This window comes from Lathyrus oleraceus, chromosome 4 (assembly GCF_024323335.1).
Source record: "Lathyrus oleraceus cultivar Zhongwan6 chromosome 4, CAAS_Psat_ZW6_1.0, whole genome shotgun sequence".
Taxonomy (NCBI): Eukaryota; Viridiplantae; Streptophyta; class Magnoliopsida; order Fabales; family Fabaceae; genus Lathyrus; species Lathyrus oleraceus.
Window position 1 is genome coordinate 366,365,290 of NC_066582.1, and position 5,732 is coordinate 366,371,021.

At 34.3% G+C, this 5,732-nt stretch overlaps 1 long non-coding RNA gene across 1 annotated transcript; it reads left to right on the forward strand.

Moving 5' to 3' along the window:
• The first annotated feature begins 1,968 nt into the window (after nucleotides 1–1,968).
• On the forward strand, nucleotides 1,969–4,564 carry LOC127075478 (uncharacterized). Its single transcript, XR_007786463.1, has 2 exons — nucleotides 1,969–2,559; nucleotides 4,172–4,564. It is a non-coding gene; the product is annotated as an uncharacterized LOC127075478 (long non-coding RNA).
• The last annotated feature ends 1,168 nt before the right edge of the window (nucleotides 4,565–5,732 follow it).

The window sequence follows — 5,732 nt, forward strand, 5'->3', positions numbered from 1 at the left end:
ATTGCATAATATTATTTGTATGCTTGCAATTCTAAATTTTGAGCATGATTATGTTTATGTTTAATAATTATAACTGTATGATTAAGTTTAAAACCATGTCTGGCTAAACCTTTCGACATCAGTATGTAAGGACATTCGTTCCGACGGGATTCGGTAATAATTAATGATAATTTTTATAAGTTATTTTTCTGGATGTGGTTTCCAATTCTAATTTAAAAAGGTTTTTGCACAAGAGTGAAAAGTTAATAAGGTTATAAATCAACAGAGCGAGAGTTTGAGTTTTTAACCGGACAGTGGTTTCTAGGCATTAATCCTAAACATAGCGAGAGTGCTTTAGGATTAATTAGGATTTATCAATTTCCAAAAATTACTTTTAATTCAGGTGGGTGAGCGAGAGCAAAACATTTTGGCTTAAGAGTATAGCCTGAGTCAGTAACACGAGAGTGTGAGGCAAAGTCTTTTAATTTGATATTTTCTACTGAAAAGTGATTTACCTTATTTTATGTTAATTATTTATCGAATCCTCGAAGAATGATGTAATTTACGTACCGATGCCTCTTTACTGAATATTTTTATTATATTATTATTTCTCATTTCCCTTAATTTAATCTAAAAAAAACATTCACTAGCCTTAGCTTTACATAGTAACTTTAGATAACGATAGTCTGGTTTTTGGTCCTTTGGGTTCAATATCTTTTTAAAACTACGCGATACGACTGTGCGCTTGCAGTTAGCCATTTCGATAGACATAGTAAGTCATGATCACCAAAGCAAAGTTGTAGGGTTTTGCTTAGATCTGATGGATCAATACCTATAGGAAATGGGTGTTTGCATAAGCACAAGTTCTTATAAGGAAAATGAGCAAGAGAAGAGTTTGTCTAAGCACAAGGTCGGTCAAGCGAACAAGCAAGATAAAAAGGTTTTCCTAAGCAAGAGGTCTAAGAGGGAAAACACGCATGAGAAGAATTTGTTTAAGCACGTCATTTGACAAGACAAACAAGCAAGAGAAGAAGGTTTGCCTAAGCACGTGGGCTGACAAGCAAACAAGAAATAGAACTAGATCTGGGTTCAGATATGGGTATTTGACCATGAGGTGTTTAACCCAAAAAATGTATGGAAGTCAAAGATAGTTGTGTTTAGTCCAAAGAGGGAGGTATTGTTGATGTTGAAGTGCTGAAGTGATGCTTGTGGAGAAGGTGACTTGACAATTATTTGATTGAATTGCACTAAAGTCTATGAGTAAAGGTGAATACTCTGAGCAACTAGGTCATTCGTCCCGTACCGAAAGATATCAGAATGAGGATATGAATTATGCTTCACACACCTTCTATACTACTTAAGGCTCATGACGCACATTTTGAATCATAACTGACAAGTGTTGAAGAGGGACCTTTGTTGTGCTTGAATAGTAATCTGGTCTCTAGTATGTCTACAATGTCATAACTTGATTGGAGTGTGAAGTCTTGAGTTGAGGTGAGGTCCAATGCAGCTCCAGCACAGGAGACTAGTCTTATCAAGTGATCAAGAGACTTTTGGTCACTTGACTAGACATAGGGAATAGGCAGATTTCAAAGGATTTAGTTTATCAAAGAAGATTTTGATCAACTTAATCAACCAGGGCAAAAATCCAGTTGTAAGTCGAGCACAAGGATTCATGACCTAAATTCTAAGGAAAATCAAAGTATCAACAAGCTTAAATTTCTAAAAGTAACCTAAAATCAAGGGAGAATATAACATGTTATTGGTTAGAAACTAATTTGAGAGTTAACCCTAAGAAGTTAGTGGTTAATTTTTAAACTAAAGCATTATTTTATTGTTTTCTCAAAATATGGATTAAGCAAATCAAGTTCTACATCTAAGTATATTTATTATTTTCTCTAAGTGTTTTCATTAAAAGAAAATAAAATGAATAAAAAAATATTGAAAAAGCAATTAAAAAAAGAAAGAAGATGCAGGTGTGCAGTTTGTGGCATGGGTATGAATTTTAAAAACATTGTTGGGCTTCAGAAAAGAAAGTCCACGCTGGTGGAACTTTCAGAGGAGGGAGTATATGGATCACTGGGGGTGTATAAATAAATTTCATTGGGCCTAAAGCTCAAATGCATAGCCACCTGAGAGAGAGAGAGAGACATGGAATCTGCGTTCAATTCATTTCATTTCATTCAGTATCCAACATGCTCAATTCATTTTATTCAAGCCAAAGTTGTCGCGTCGGAAATCACCTCCGAAGATGGCGGTCTAAAATCCTTCAAACAACATACCAAACAAACTGTCCCAATCCTCTGTTCAATAATATACCCCTATATTTCCCTAATTCCTACCACAGAGTCCAAATCGAGCAAAGTAACAAATGAGCCCTAAAACAATGAAATCGAAATTAAATGGCATGGAGGCCTTAAGAGGGATCCAAACCTTATGGGTTTGGTCCCTCTGACATTGGACTACATCACTACAACACGAATTTGAGATGAAGAGGTAGAAATCTTACCTGCCGGATTAGTTCCGTCGGCTCCTCAGAGGTGTCGTGTGTCAAAGAAATTCAGAGGTTTTCCACTTCAGGTAAAATCGACGTTCCTTGCTCAAGCTTGAATTATGTTTCAATATTCTTCTTCTACTCCTCTCTTCTCATGCCTTGTGAGAGCTTGTTGTTATTATTAACACGTGTGTGATAGTAGAAAGGAGCTTGTCAATGAAATTAATGAGAGGCTTAGCTCAACTGTTAGAGCTTCTAATGTTGAAACTCGATAACTATTGCGATGAGCGTGTGGTGAGGGTGAGGTGGGAGAGTGATGATTCAGAGAGTTATGAGGTGATGATCGTGTTAATGATTGGTCTCCTACAATGATTGGGGATGATGATTATTTATAGAGTGAGTGATGTTGTAACTGATTAGGGAAGTTGTTAGGGTAGTTAGGGCAGTTAACCTTCAGGTAAGTTTTAAAGAGCAAAGTGGTTAGGCGTTAGTAACAATATTAGTTTTGTCTGTTAAATTTAGTTATGCAGGGTCAGAGTTAACAAACAGTTAGTGCGGTTGATTCAGTCAGTTAGAAAATTGGATGGAGTTAGTTATTATATTATTGAACGCTAGACTGTTATTGCAGTTAGTTTGAACAAGGGAAAATGGTTAGTTAGTTGTTAGATTATATTTGATTGAGATGTTAGCTCTATTAGTTAGAAGATGTTGAAATTCTATTAGTGTGAAATAGAATTCGACTTGATTTAGTTCAAATTGTTAGATTGGATTTTTATAGTTGGAATAGTTAGTTGTCGTTGGTGTCTTCAAGTTGCAGCTATGAACCACAATTTGGATTTATTATTAGTATTGGTGAATTCATTACTAGTTGGAATGAGCTAACTAGTTATGTAAGGATTGTAGTGCTATGAGAAGTTGTTTTGTGTTAATTATCACAATTGAATTTACATTGGAATGTTGATTCACCAAAGGTTGGTTTTGAATGAAAACGATTAGAAGAAAAATGTTAGAAGTGTTAGATATCCTGCTAAGATTTAGTTAGTATGGTCAACAAGTTGTAGACTAGTGAATTTAATTGTTTCACTATAACTGTTATGAAATGTAGTCTGATTGAAAGTGTAGGTTATGTATGGTATCAATTAGTTTTGGTGTTGAACCTATGGTTAATTGATATGTTAATTGGAATTGTCATATTTTAATTTGTTGTTGCACCCTCTGGCATATTCTATGTTATGGTTAGTTTGAATGAACTGTTTGTTAAAAAAGGTTATTTTAGATGCTAGGAAATTGTTAGGTTAAGTTGTATTCAATAAGGTTATGCCATAAATCTAATGTAAAAAAAACTCACTGAACTAGCTAGGTAGAATTTGTTGTTGGTCAAAAATTGTAGTTATGCTGCTAGTTTTATGTGTAATGGTATGCTTGATTAGTTAACCCGCTTTGAATGGTGTGGTTCATGTGTAACTGTTAGAAGCTATGCATGCTACTTTATAAAATTGATGTTGCTGATCATTGTTCGTGTTATGGATGTATTCTAAATTGGTTTGGAATTGAACTTGAACATGTAGGTAAATGATTGTCACTTGTTAATTTGGATGATGGAAAGGTTTGACTTATGGCTTGGAATTGTTTTTGTATCAATGAACGTAGGTTTATGATATGGTTTATAACTAAGGTGCTTTTCTTATGTCCTTGTAGGGTGGAAGCACACTTGGCTTAGGCAAGGTTGGAGATGGATTAATCAAGGCATGTGATTTTGGTAAAAAGACCAAGGATCATGAAGAGCAAGACTAAGGGTAGCTTGGGATTTAAGATAGTATTGTAATTAGGGTTAGGACTGGTAGAGTTGAGTTTGGTCAACTGGTTGACCAAAAAGTCAATATTGACTAAAGTCAACTATAGGTCAATGTTGTATTTCTTTGTAGGTTTTGGATTTTGTATCTTTGTAATGACTTTGTAAATGGATGTAAACCTTGATGTCTTTGTGTTGAAGAATGGGTTTGTAACTTGATCTTTAAATGAATTTTCTAGAAATGTATTTTGACCTTGTGTTGCTCCCTTGCAAACAAACATGATTCAATGCCTGGAAAATGAACTTGCAATGTCTCAAATGGACCCTGATGAATTGACTTGAATAAACCTCAAACACTTAAAGGACAACATATGGCCAATGAATCCACTACAAACCTCCATAAATGATCACAATGATTCTTGAAAGTCTTGATCAACTCTAAACCAATAATGCAAGACACATGAATAACGAGTGCCAAAAGTCAAGAAATTAGGGTTTCATGGACCAAATCAAGATGCCATGATGCAATTCATATAAACCAAGATCTCAAGCACCAAGAATTAGGGTTTCATGATCAAGATCTTAATGATAATACTCTCCACTTAGATGCACCACCAAAGTTCCATCAGTTTGATTCCATGTTAGCCATAACTAACAAGTGACCTAATGTTGAAAAGTATATCTTCGGCAAATATTTTTATATCGTATCCACAGAGATTGGGTAATATTACCGCCGTTCTATAATTCAAATGTTATAAGTTTAGAAAGTAACAGGGTTGTTTTGTTTGGAGAAATATTTTGTGGGTGAAAATTAACGAAACTATGAAGTGGTTTTAGTCAAGTATAGAAGTTTGGCAAGATTGGAGTTCACTATTTCAAATGTCTATGATTCCCTATGATAAATAAATAGATTCAAGATTATTGATGATGTTCCAATATCCTCTCAAAGTCATTTATGTCTAAATGATATCGTGATAATCACTATATTGATCCTTAGACGATCTCTCCACCTAACTATCAATATAGCAATCTTTAATGTTTAATATCAAAGAATAGTAATGAATAAATCTATCTCTACAACTTATTCACTACTTGAAAATCTGTTTTATGTCTAAACTCGAGTAATCTCTCTCGACAACTACTCAAATCTGGTTTTCAACTTAAAGCAAAAACAATATTCAATACATCAACAATCTTTATCTCATATATAAATCAAAGTGAATACATAAACAGATGAGAATAGCTACTACCTCCAATCTTGACAAAAGGGAGTTTAGCTCCTCATCACCATTGTTACAAAGCAGAAAGGTTAAGCAGAAAAACTCTGTTTTTCTCCCTTACAAAAGCTCTCTAGAACAATGTATGAATGATAATCAATAATGTTTCAATGCCCTAGGTTAATGTATTTTGTCTCTACCAAAAAAGGTTGACATTTCCCTAATTGGACTTTGTCATCTAAAGCAGAAA